At 35.8% G+C, this 13,126-nt stretch overlaps 1 protein-coding gene across 2 annotated transcripts in view; it reads right to left on the bottom strand.

Moving 5' to 3' along the window:
• Positions 1-13,126, bottom strand: part of LOC134751434 (uncharacterized) — a 129,793-nt gene that overhangs the window by 97,663 nt on the left and 19,004 nt on the right. The window contains exon 2 of one of the 2 annotated variants that reach the window (XM_063686843.1): positions 4,192-4,278. The exons of the other annotated variant lie outside the window; for it this stretch is intronic. The gene's annotated coding sequence lies outside the window, so the exon portion shown is untranslated. The remainder of the gene's footprint in view (positions 1-4,191; positions 4,279-13,126) is intronic. 2 annotated transcript variants of the gene reach the window in all.

Raw genomic sequence — 13,126 nt, 5'->3', positions numbered from 1 at the left:
TATGTGTTTACAATCTCGCGTTATCAATGGTGGGATTCATTGAAAATAAGGGTTGCCATCTAAAGTCAACACGGTTGGGTTATTCATCTGGTTTCTATGGCTATATTCGGTGTCAGATCAGCTCTTATCATCGTCATCATCTCAGCCGAAAGACGTCCATTGCTGGACAAGGGCCTCCCCCAAGGATCTCCACAACGGTCATTCGCTGCCCTCAACCAACGCTTTCCGCGACTTTAACCAGATCGTCGGTCCATCTAGTCTGTGGCCTTCCCACGCTGCGTCTTCGGTCGGTACGTGGTCGCCACTCGAGAACCTTTCTGCCTCATCCGCCATCGGTTCTGCGAGCAATGTGGCTCGCCCACTGCCACTTAAGTCTGGCTACTGCCACTTAAGTCTGGCAATTCTAAATAAATAAATTAAAAAATAATCTTTATTGCAACTTCTTTTTTCTTCTCTGAGCTAAGATGAGCTGAGATTAGCTCTAGGTGAGAATAATATTGCATCTTTCGGAAGGTTCTGGAGTGGCGTCCGCGTACCGGAAGACGAACTGCCGGTAGGCCTCCAACGAGATGGAGCGACGACCTGGTGAAGGTCGCGGGAATTCGGTGGATGCGAGCGGCACAGGATCGGTCGGAGTGGCGAGCCTTGGGGGAGGCCTATGTCCAGCAGTGGACGTCTATCGGCTGACATGATGATGATGATGATGATGTCAGCATCTTTCATAAGTATGCCAAATGTCATCTAAATTTTCCCTTTTGTGTTCAACAAATGGCAAATATAAATTACAAATTCTGAAGGCAACTTCTATAGTTATTTAGTTACAAACATACGCTTGTAAAAATAAGAAAAAATATAATATAGTTGAGAAATATAGCCACAGTAGGTAGTATATAAGTAGTTTGGAAATTAGATCCGAAATTTCTCTGGATCGTCCGCCCTCGTAACTCAACACTGAAATATTGTGGATACGACATGAATGGCTGAGTAGGGTTGTCACATTCCTTTTCCAATTTTGTAAATGGGTCGTACCTACAAAGACAGAAAAAATAAAAATGTCCTTTTAGTACCCCAAAGTTAACCTCTTGTCTGTGTATGATAGAGATCCTTACCGAATTTTCAGTCATGTTTTTGCATTTTTTGAGCGCGCGCTACGCCTTCTGGACAGTTTGCCCTTCGGGCATCTGAAGCAACCCACTGAACAATTCGAACCAAAATTAAATAAAAACCGGCCAAGTGCGAGTCGGACTCACGCACGAAGGGTTCCGTACCATTACGCAAACGGCAATCAAAATCACGTTTGTTGTATGGGAGCCCCCCTTAAATATTTATTTTATTCTGTTTTTAGTATTTGTTGTTATAGCGGCAACAGAAATACATCAACTGTGAAAATTTCAACTGTCTAGCTATCACGGTTCATGAGATACAGCCTGGTGACAGACGGACAGACAGACAGACAGACAGACGGGCAGACAGACAGACAGACAGCGAAGTCTTAGTAATAGGGTCCCGTTTTTACCCTTTGGGTACGGAACCCTAAAAATTCACCCCTCGGCAAGGTGCCGTAGATGCTGCATTACCCCGCTGAATTACAATACTACTGTGCTGTGCGAGGAGGCTCCTATGAGTCCTATGGTCCCCAGTTTAATATGATTATATCAATTATTATACAAATAAATATAAATGAAATTGTTTATTATTGGTAGTAAATATTTATTTCCAGCCTGGAAGGTATCAAATATGAATGAAGGTCGACAATTTAGGTACGTACATTTTAATTAGTATTTTAATTGGACTCTAGTAACACTACTGTACAAAACTGCAAGTATTACTTATAAAATAGAGTCATAACAACAAGATAGAATATTCTCGTAACCACCCACGATAGTTTAACGACATAATAACTGCTATTTTTGCCATAAATCGTGGGCTATAAAACAACCGCGGACCTTTTTGGATGTAAAAATAGGACGGTGATAAACTTGATAAAGCCTAGACCGAGCGTAGAACGGTAGAACCCACGTAGTGTTTACGCACGAAGGTCCGGATACTTTCTACTTAGGTACTTACTTAACGGTACAGCAACCGTTCGAAACGTGTGGATGTATTTAAAATTCGTTATATTCGATATAATTCGTTCACATAGATATATTTCATGAGTAAGTATCACGTAGATAACCCCGTCAACCACACGCCCCTTGGTTTAATAAAGGTTTCTCAATCATAACTTTTATTTAACTATAAACATTATTTATAAGACTTTCTTTGGTTTAATTAGTACCTAACGATTGTTTCACCGGATAGTCTCATCGGAAGATCAGCGCTGTCGCCAGTACCATGCTGAGATGAGACCATTTCTCCAACAAAGAATGTTGGCCTCCATCACTGACACGATCTGTTTGATTTTTAATTTAAGCCCTGGAGTTACTGACAATATCCTTGGTATAGTTGACACAAATACAGTATAACCCTCACCATGAGAATTACGCGGCCTTAAACGCTAGCGACTGCGCCAACTCAAACGCATTGCATCTCGCTTGCACCATTGTCAGTACGAGGGAGATGCATTGTACGAGTAAGTTAGTTTAAGCAGTCGCTAGCGAATATGTCAGTGTCAAACTCGTGGTAAGGCTATCCTATCACGGGTTACCACCTAACCTATATCTGTATATAGGTGAGGTGAGTGAGGCGAGCGGAGGGGACAGATTTACCTATAAAAATGTAAGTAGTACATAACTAATGAAGTTTGGCTCTCACTTGGAAATTTTTTGATTTAGATGATAATTAAACGCAGTGTGATTTAATTGCCCTACGAATTACACGAAATAAGTTTCTTTGTAAAACAGTGATGACGGATTCATCCTTAATTTCTTCTAATTTAGTCAAAAAAATAACTTAAAAGCATACGATATTTGCTAACGTAGTGGTGGTTGCGGGTAGTATTTTGTAAACAATAAAATGATTATTATTGAAAAAAAAAAACAGGAATCACTTATGGAAAATTATGTAATGTTGTTTTCTTTTTACTACATTTAAATGGACAGACGATTTGAACTTCTTTTTAAAAGAATAGCAAGAAACTGCTTAAAATAAAATAAATGCGAAAATGGAGGACTGGAAAAAGTGAAAGAACTCATTGAGGGATAGAGGATAGAGAGATAGAGATCTTTATTTGCATCCAATGTACATATTTATTGCTCCGCAGTAAGGCACCAGGCTCCCAATAATTATATTATTTGAAAATGAGGCCACTGTTTCCGAGTTCACTACGGAGGGTCCTGTTGTTTTAGGATCTCGTTATTGAAAACACTTTTAATCCCTTCCAGTAAACGATTTATGGTATAATTAATTTGGATTTATTAAGGCTTTCATTTTACCTCATAGAATTTATAACTGATTTTTCTTGAATAACTCCTAAACTGTTTATTCTAAAATTATAAAAAAAATATATTCGAGTTTCTCACAATGAGCTCTTTTATTTGATATGTAATACGATATAGTTTAAAAAACTTTATTTTTTAATTTTCTCATTTACCCCCCAAAAGTGGACCCCATATTTAAATTTTATTTGTTTACGTTACATGTCCATCTTTGGGTCACAAACACATATGTATACCAAATTTCAACTTAATTGGTTCAGTAGTTTCGGAGAAAATAGGCTGTGACAGACGGACAGACAGACGCACAAGTGATCCTATAAGGGTTCCGTTTTTTCCTTTTGAGGTACGGAACCCTAAAAATAAAAAAAATACTACCGGTCGCGCCAATTTACTCATAGATGGCGCTGTACATGATTATGCTTATCATACTTCTGGTCAAATTAAAAGTCTGTGTATTTATAGTTACATGAGATACTTGAAAGTTTGTACGGAACCCTCGGTGCACGAGTTAAGCCAACTCGCACTTGACCGGTTTATTTAAGACTGAAGACGTAAAGACATTAAGTAACTTTTTCAGCCTGCAGGAGTCTGATAGGAATCTGTGATGTCAAATAGTCTTATAAGTTATACCTATATTTGATGTTACTAAGTTATAAGTATTTATGTAGTAATATTATAAGCCATATGCTATACTAAATGATACCCATTCGTTGCCACATTTATTCTTAATTCACAGCCATCGATGCGAAAAACAGGACGCTAATGACGCTATTGATTTTAATCTGGATTTCAAATATCGGAACGTTTCCCTTACCTCTTTGTATGAAAAATATAAGTAGACCTACTCCCACCAAGCGTACCCCGGAAAATGGGCGAACTCGACAATGTCGTGTAGGCGTACCTGAAAGTGACAAAACGAAACGGTGATAAATATGAAATAAGAAATAAGAGATAAATTTATGTTGGTGTAACTAATGTTCCATTTTCTTGCCCTTCTGAAAGCCAAGACGCTTTTAGATGTATAGCATCAAGTTCGCTTAAGAGCGCTTTCACATTGTCCGATTCGATATCGGATGTAGGATTCGACATCCACGTAGTCAGGCCGCGGCCGCCCCCGGGCGCCGTCTTTAGCGATCCCGAGTAAAAGTTGCTGTATAATCCCAAAACCTCCCTGGCAACAGCAATGCACATTTTTTAGCCATCCTTTACTGTATTTCATCATAAAATAAAAAGTTAGTTGTTAGTTCAATCGTTTCATTCACCTCTACTCAGGTGTGCAACAATTTTTTGAAATCAGTTTTTTTTTGACAATTGTGTAATTACTTTTAAAATAATTTAAGCTAAGAATTAAATGTTCAACCGTGTTTTTAAAATTCTTTGAACCCACGCACATTTTGCCGAGTCATTGAGCGTCAATGTCTTTTAAACGGGTCTTTATTGTTTGATATAATTATTGAGTCATAATGTAATGATTGTCATATTATCATTAGTCATAATTTAATTCTCAGAAACGCGTAACTTTTCAGGATTGCCATAAAACAAACCTAACCTAACCTAACCTAACCTATCTATAGGATAACCCGCGGAAAATCCTGAAAAGTTAATAGTTTCGGAATTATGACTAGTGATAATATGACAATCATTACATTATGACTTTCAATAATTATGTCAAACAAAGGGACCCCCTTTTAAACATTGTCCGATGCCTAACAAAGTTAATATTAAAACAACTTGGTTCACAGAGCACGAAAGCAATTACTGAGATGGCTACTGGACGCTGAGGCTATCTTTTATTATCCTCTCATAGTACTATGTTCATACTTAAATTAAGGCATTTATGCTCTTTCGTACATCTGAGTTATTTCGTTCATCAGTTTGACTAATCGTTGACTCTTTATATTTTTTCCTTACTGCGTAGGATTTTTTCGATTAAATTTTCTTTGAGCAAGAATTACGTGCCGGCATTTAAGTGCTGGAGGATTTGAAGTCATTTAGGGATTTTTCTATTATTTAGTAATTAATATCAACGGACATTTTTTTTAAATAAAAATCGATTTTTAGGCGTTTGCGCGACGAAGTATTTTCTCTTTCCTCTTAAAAAAAGTTTTTGCAGGCGTATTTTGAAAAGAGATAGCATTTAAGGATTGATGTTTCTCTTTTATTTGGACGAGCTGGCTTAGATAGATAAAGAAGATAAATATTCATAAACTAAAATTTATTATTTATGCTTTTAGCTTCACTTATTAACACCTTGCGCTTGCTACTATACTATCTGCAAACCAGTGACGATCGAGATTAAATGCCCATCTCTTTCACTCCTGCTACGTGTGTTACGACTATGCAAGTGTGAATGAGAAGTTTTACGACCGCGGTTGTCAGTTTGGTTTACGGATATAATTATTGATGCGATATGCTGCATGACATTGTTTGCAAGTGCCAATCACTTCACATTAGAAAAAACACCGTATAGTTCTAAAATTTTTGAATATGATTTTTTCCTAGGGGGTAATCCGTCAACTACTCAAGAGCTTTACCCACCATCTCCATGTGCCGGATGATGGAGCTCATGGGTAGCGTTTTAAATTCCTTTGGGTCCAGATAGACTGTTCCAAAGTCCTTCATTCTTTGTCTGGCGAGGGCGTGACATTCACCCATCAGGTGTTCTACTGTCTCTTTCTCTTCGCCACACATACCTATACCTATAGGATTTTCACTCATAATTTTAAAACTAACATGGGACTTATTCGCGTATGGCCTGACGTTTAGTGTGACGTTACCTTCGTGGTCACGTTCCGTCTATTTGTTAGGAAAACTTGCACCTAGAGTAACAAGTTAAGTAATGACATGGAAACAGTGAGCCAGTTACAAGTTTCCGCAGGTATAAACTACGTAAAGTACATGGCGTGCGAAATTACAAATCTAATAAAACTTATTTACTTATAATTATATTTCGCTTATCTTGCTTGACAGGGAGAATGGGATAAACAGTGAACGAGAAGAATAGGAGAATAAAAAACAGGATATTTTTAAAAGTATCCCCTGTACCGCTGCCAGTCGATAGTGTGCCCATAAGGCTTTCTTTACTATGATCCAAATATTTCCAAATTAAATTGGTAATATTAGAGTGCCTGCTAGTTAGTTCTGGCGGCTTTATATAAGTGTAACTCTATTTTTTTAGCAGGAGAACGCCAGTGTGCCTTAAAAAAAACACTGGAAAAATGGTGTTGTATTAATAACACAAAAAAACCGGTCAAGTGCGATTCGGACTCGCGCACCGAAGGTTCCGTACTTTTTAGTATTTGTTGTTGTTATATCTGTGAAAATTTCAACTGCTTAGCTATCACGGTTCATGAGATACAGCCTGGTGACAGACAGACAGACGGTTCGACGGACAGACGGACAGCGGAGTCTTAGTAATAGGGTCCCGTTTTTACCCTTTGGGTATGGAACCCTAAAAAACAGCGTTGAACAAAATTACGTCATTTCGTATAACAGGTAGGTATTACGTATTCAAGCATTCACACTTCGAGAACAATTGCAACCTCTAATTGTTTTCTATTCAAAGGATCAAAAATCTTTTTGTTAACTTAAATAGACGCTCTTAAGACGTTTAAATAAAGGTCCGTATCAAAGGAGGTAGGTGTTATTTGGAACATTATTACAAGCTTATATTATTACAGAAAACAATACAAAGAATACAGAAAAGAAGAGGTTAAAGAGGTTAAACAACAGGCGGTCTTACCTACCTATGTATGTATAGGCGATTTCTAAAATAAATATTGAAAACCTGATTCTTGCAGATCCAGATGTTTTTGGGTTTTTTCAACTCAGAATCACTAGCATATTCAATACTGATGATAAAAAAATGTCCTAAAAATTTGTATGAAAATTGTACATTCGACTACGTCACGCTATGTGCGCGAGTGAGTGAAAACGTGACGTAATGGAATGGACATTTAGGGACATCTTTTTTTAATGGCAGGATGGAGAATGCTGTCGAATCTGAGTAGAATGAGCCCAAGAATGTCCAGATTTAAGAGAATCGGGTTTTCAATATTTATTTTTGAAATCGCTCGTTCGTAATAAATTTTGCAAGCTAAATTATACCTACTTGATTGATTATTTGATTGTGCTGAAATTTCACATACATATGTAAGTAGGGTGACAATGCCATATTATGGGTTACATTATGTTAATCGATAAAATAGTGCCACATTATGTTAATCGAGTTGATGGACACAGTAGCTTTTTGAATTATTTTTTTCGATTAAAAAGTGATCTGAAATCTACCGTTTACTGTTTATTCATTCTGTTTTGCGCCCAAACTGTTGCCTCTTCAGCCTCTCAAACGGCTTTAATCCTTCCCCCTCACCTTCTCTCCCCAACAGATAAGTTTAACAATAACTTTTTATTTGTGCCGTTTTGCTTGGCCGCTAGTGATGTAATCGTGATGCAATATCGAATTCAAAACCGAATGTTAAGATTTTATTTAACCGACCACTAACCGAAAGGATTATAAAGGTAGTGTGGTGGTATGTGTATTTTTGTCATATTACCTATATATTATGATCCACTTTATTTACATTCCATATAATAAAACTAATAGAACAAAAAGAGAGCTTAAATTTGAATTTTGAATTAAGGCATTCTTTACCTATACGGCCCACTTATACCTACCTATTTCGTAAATCTGGATTCCCACCACCTATTTCGAAATGCCTATTATGATATTTTTTTCACGGATGTCGTCAGATTCGTATTATCGATACCTACTTTTGTCCGTCCTCGCACATCCCTAGTTATGGCTAAACGATGTGAAAAGTCTTTCCTATTTGGCTTCCAGTTTCGTAAAGCTTTTAACCGTAATTTTGTTTTCTCTGTAAGTATAAAGGTTGAGTAAGCCATTGGTTCTTCAAATGAATCCTTGAGATCTAAAGTGGGATTGTTTTAAGAGATCACGAAAAAATAAAACTTGAATAAGATTTAACCTGAGCTTATCTATAATTTAGCAACATTAAGTGATATTCAATAATTATTAATAAAGAATACCGTAGTTGTATTAGGTATAGTGACCCTGCCTATAAAGCCAATGGTACGGGGTTTGGATCTCGGTAGATAAGGGCATTTATTTGTGTGATGATATTTGGTCCTGAGTCATGGGTGTTTTCTATGTGTATTTTATAATATTTTAGATAGTATTTATTTTTTATTGACATCATTCACTATGATTTACTATGATTTGTACTTTTTGTACTGAAAATGATTGAATTTTTTGTATTGACATTGTTTTATGTTCATATTTTTTACTATTATGACATGTTGGCATTTTTAATTTATTTCTATTTGCATTGTTTTAGTTTTTAAACTACTAATTTTAATGGTAATTTTATTTCATATTCTGATGTTCAATTCTAATTCTTATTATTATTACAAAAAAACGATCGTTATACAAGCTGAAATATATGTATATTTTAACTATGTGAAAATTGTATACATGAGATAAATTAACTAAACTATGTATTTTAGTATTTGTATATTATACTTGCATGTGGTTGTCTGAGTAGGTAAGGTATCCACAACACAAATCTTCTTCATCTTACTGTGGGGATTAGTCAATTTGTGAAAAGACCTTATATAGACCTTTATGTTTATTATTTATGTATTTATTATAACCCTGGATTTTAGTAGTAGTAGTAAAACACTATTGTACAAAAATCAAAACAAACCAGGAAAAATAACAGTCATTAGTACAAAGGCGAAAAATTATTCGGATAAAATAAGTGAAGGATCTTCTATTCCGCGACAACAATGCAATTCATCTAAGAGATTGACAGTGACATCGCTGTTTTCCCGTTGCTGCAACGCTACACTAGCAACGCTGCTGCTGTCACAATCTAGATGTAACCTTAAGATACATGTGTGGTGTGTTGTAACTGACGCACGTGACGTGTGCGTCACCATTCGTAGTAAAAACGTCCACGTGCGTCCACGTCAGCCGCACGCCCTAACGAATTAGCAACGTCAACAGCTCGCCACACCACCTCAATATCTACCTTATCCCACTGACAAAGAGTTTAAAATCCATTAACACACAGTAATCCTTCAATCCTGGACTACCCCCACGCAACTGTTATCGAGTTAAAAATGTGCTGATTGAATTTAATCCTTGTTGCGTGAGGTTGTCCTTGGTGCTTGAGGCGTGGGTGAGGAGAAGATTCATTGATGATACGGGCTGTCGATAAGCATAAATAGAGGCCGTAGATGGATTAATTTAGTTTTAGAGCATAACCTTATTAATCTAAACAACTAAGACGCGGAACGACTTCTGCTAGGTCGTTTTTTAAATGAACTATAAGTATGTAATGGTTATGTGGTGGTTGGTTGGTATAAAATGGTTCCAATGATTTCGTAGAAATTTACAATGAACGATAAATCATAAATTTCAGGAACGCAACCAAAAAATAATATCAACAGTCACTTTGTATATAATGGTTTCGTTACTTGGATATTCACAAACAACGCCTAGCATTCCAATTTATCCTTTAAAGATAAAAATAAAAATTTGTAGAATAGCTCGCAGACGTATTTGCTTGATAAAAAATAGTTTATTGTTTGTAGAGGTGCACTAAGAAATATCGTTTTAGCCCATTGGCTGGAGTTGAAAGTAGGTAGGTTTTTAACGAACTGTATACAGACGAAGTTCTATAAACCGCCTTCTGAAACTTCTCAGCACACTAACGATTAAAATTTGCTAAAATACGTTTTAAATGTTAACAAAAAAGCCAACTCATCTTCTAACTTACACCTTCAGCATCAAGCGCTAATCTGTTAAAGTCTTAACTACTAAATAAAACCGCCTCAGAGCCGGAATAAATATATAAAGCCATTAACGGAAAATAAACGGAGCTGGCTTGATAAAAAGTAAACCGATTACAAATTGGTGTAATAAAACAAAACAGTTTAATTGTGGGGTGTGAATAAATTGGATTCAGGAGCGGGGTACCTTGATGAAATAGTAACATATACCTACACACAGACAGACACTCTATTATGTGACCTGCAAAATGATGCAGGTTTTATATTGAATACGACTCAAATATTCTACGAGTAGAATATATTGTAGTAATTTTAAGTAAACATAGAAGATATAGATTTTTATTGGAATCATCTGGTTTCTTTCACCTTTTTAAAATGAAAAAGTTCCATCTTGAATGGATCGTCGCAAAAGTGACTCATAAATATTATAGGGAAAAATGAGGTAAGTATTTTGCCTTTTAAGTCTGACTTGAAAGCTTCATCGTTTTATTATAATATAATAGTATAGAATAGCATTTATTTGCAATAAAATGTAGAAAGGTGTCCATATAAATAGTTAGCAACAATATTCAGCCATTTGACATTCAAATGTTAGGAACAATAACAACTTAAAAATTAACAATTACATAAAGAAAAAAAATTATCTTCATACTAGGTGAACTTAATGGTGGAGCATTTCCTACAAGTCAACAACCAGTATTATTGGCTTTCCTTTATCCCATTTTATTTAGGTTAGCACAGTATATTTTCTGTACTTACTTCCTCTCTTTTCATATCCTTTGATTTAGTTTTAAATGACATGTTTTTATATTTTAATTACCTGATTTAGATTTTATTCATTTTTGCTGTCATTGATTATTTTTAAGTATGTTATTTTGAATTGAATTGTTTTGAATTAAATAATTTTACCATTGATTCTAGTCGAAAATAATAATCTTAATGTTGATATGGATTGTTTGTATTTAAATTATAAAGCTTATCCGGTTTTTGCCCAGTCCTAACCTAAGTACCATCAGCCGTAAGAGTGCATGGCGATGGCAATTTCTCCATGCAATTCGCAGCTCACTGTACCCTGTTACTTTGCATGTTATGTTGTTATATAATTGTAAGTCTTAACATTAATTTTTAATCTGTATCTTAATTTTGTATGTAACTAGCATATGTATGGATTGTAAATGCGTGAAATAAATGATTGAATGATGTATTTATTAATTTATTTATAAATGGAATTAACCCTTATATATTGATATAAGAAAAACCTTTTTTCCTCTAGAAGCACCTACAGAATCATTAACCTTTTCGACGCCGTGTCAAACACAAAAGCTGTCACTCAGACGCCACGTCACCGAAGTGTCAAAACTGAAATTGAACTTTATGCACATGCACGTAGGTCTATGTTGCTCTGTGATCTGTGACGGATTAATAAATCTTTTGCGTTGGACCTGCGGTGCCGATATATCCGTCATTAGCGTCCAAAAGGTTAAAGGGTTAGGTTTTACTAAAACACCCTTCAACGTGTATCTCTACAACTATTATCTCGTGCGAATGGAAAAATCCAGCCTTACCTAAAATCCTCAATTTCACGCTTATGGGTACCAGTATCGGAAAAACTACGGTCCGTAAAATATGGCTTCCCGTAAAAGAGTTATTTACATACAGCAAACTTTTATTGCAGGTTCTTTATAACCAACACTTGGCAAGGGAACCTAACAAAAATAAATCAAGACTTTAATCAAGAAATGTATTATATTTTAATAAAAATGTCATAATATTTTGTGTAGAACTTTATATAGAAAATGTACCCGTTTCCATCAACGAACTAGAATAACAGGATGCTGTTTAGCAAAAATGTGTCAACCCACATTAATTTTTCAATAAAATGTCAACTTTAAGTGTCAGTTTTTTGAGTTGACATCTTATTGCAAAATGGATGTGGGTTGACACATTATTGCGTATCAGCATCCTATAGAAGTCTAACTAGAGTTCAGAAATGGCCCCACGTGTGCGAGCGACTCAACTAAACAGCGCTCAGATTGACAACGGCAAATATTGTAATGCCGCGCAAGATGTTTGACTTATCGTCACTCTTTTCCATTGAGTGAAAACTCGAGTTCAAGTTTCTTTACACGTCATAGGTCAATTTTAATGAAAATATAACAGTGCACAAAATTATTACCTAGGTAGGTAGGTAGATAGGTATCTAAATATGAATATCGAAGCCTAAATAAATTTCCGTAAAGTTTAACCTCGCCTTTCAATCTTTCCAACAATAAACTCGTTAGCAGACATTGCGAAAGTAAATATAAAAAGTTGCAAAAGTTGTCGAATTTATAACTGAAAATAGCGTGTTGTCAAGATAAACAGAGAATAACCTCTGAAACTTCAGCAAATTGAGATATATTTTCAATTTTACAAGCATACAGATACGAGTACACAATTACAGACAAAATGTAAGTCCTGTCTGCACTAAAGTTCGTGTTAGCGGCTGCAAAAATGAATTCTTAGTTGCGAATAAGCCAGAGGACTCAGTGAAGAGCATTTCAATAAGCGAGTAGCCGTTATATATTTCCAATATTTACAGCATTCTTGCTTATGTATGTATGTCTTTCATTTTTAGGCAGTGAGTAAAGGTATATATTATAGTTTTAGAAATACAAGCAAGCAACTGAAACAAGATACCGCCGCCATCCATCGAGCGACTCATCTCCCACCCTCGAGGACTTTCAGTATTATGTTCATCGGTACACCTCAAAGAATAACTGTACCAATTTTCAAAACTACACTTGTTACTCGGTGTGATCGACGAGTTTTGGGCTAATTTTCTTATACTTAGCATAAGCAAGCATTTACTGGCCTGCCCAGCTACACGCCTCTCTACACGCACCGCTACCACAGAATAAATAATAGTACCTACTAGGTACAGAATATTCACT

This window comes from Cydia strobilella, chromosome 22, assembly GCF_947568885.1.
Source record: "Cydia strobilella chromosome 22, ilCydStro3.1, whole genome shotgun sequence".
In the NCBI taxonomy this organism is placed as follows: domain Eukaryota; kingdom Metazoa; phylum Arthropoda; class Insecta; order Lepidoptera; family Tortricidae; genus Cydia; species Cydia strobilella.
This window is presented reverse-complemented; position numbering and strand designations above follow the sequence as displayed.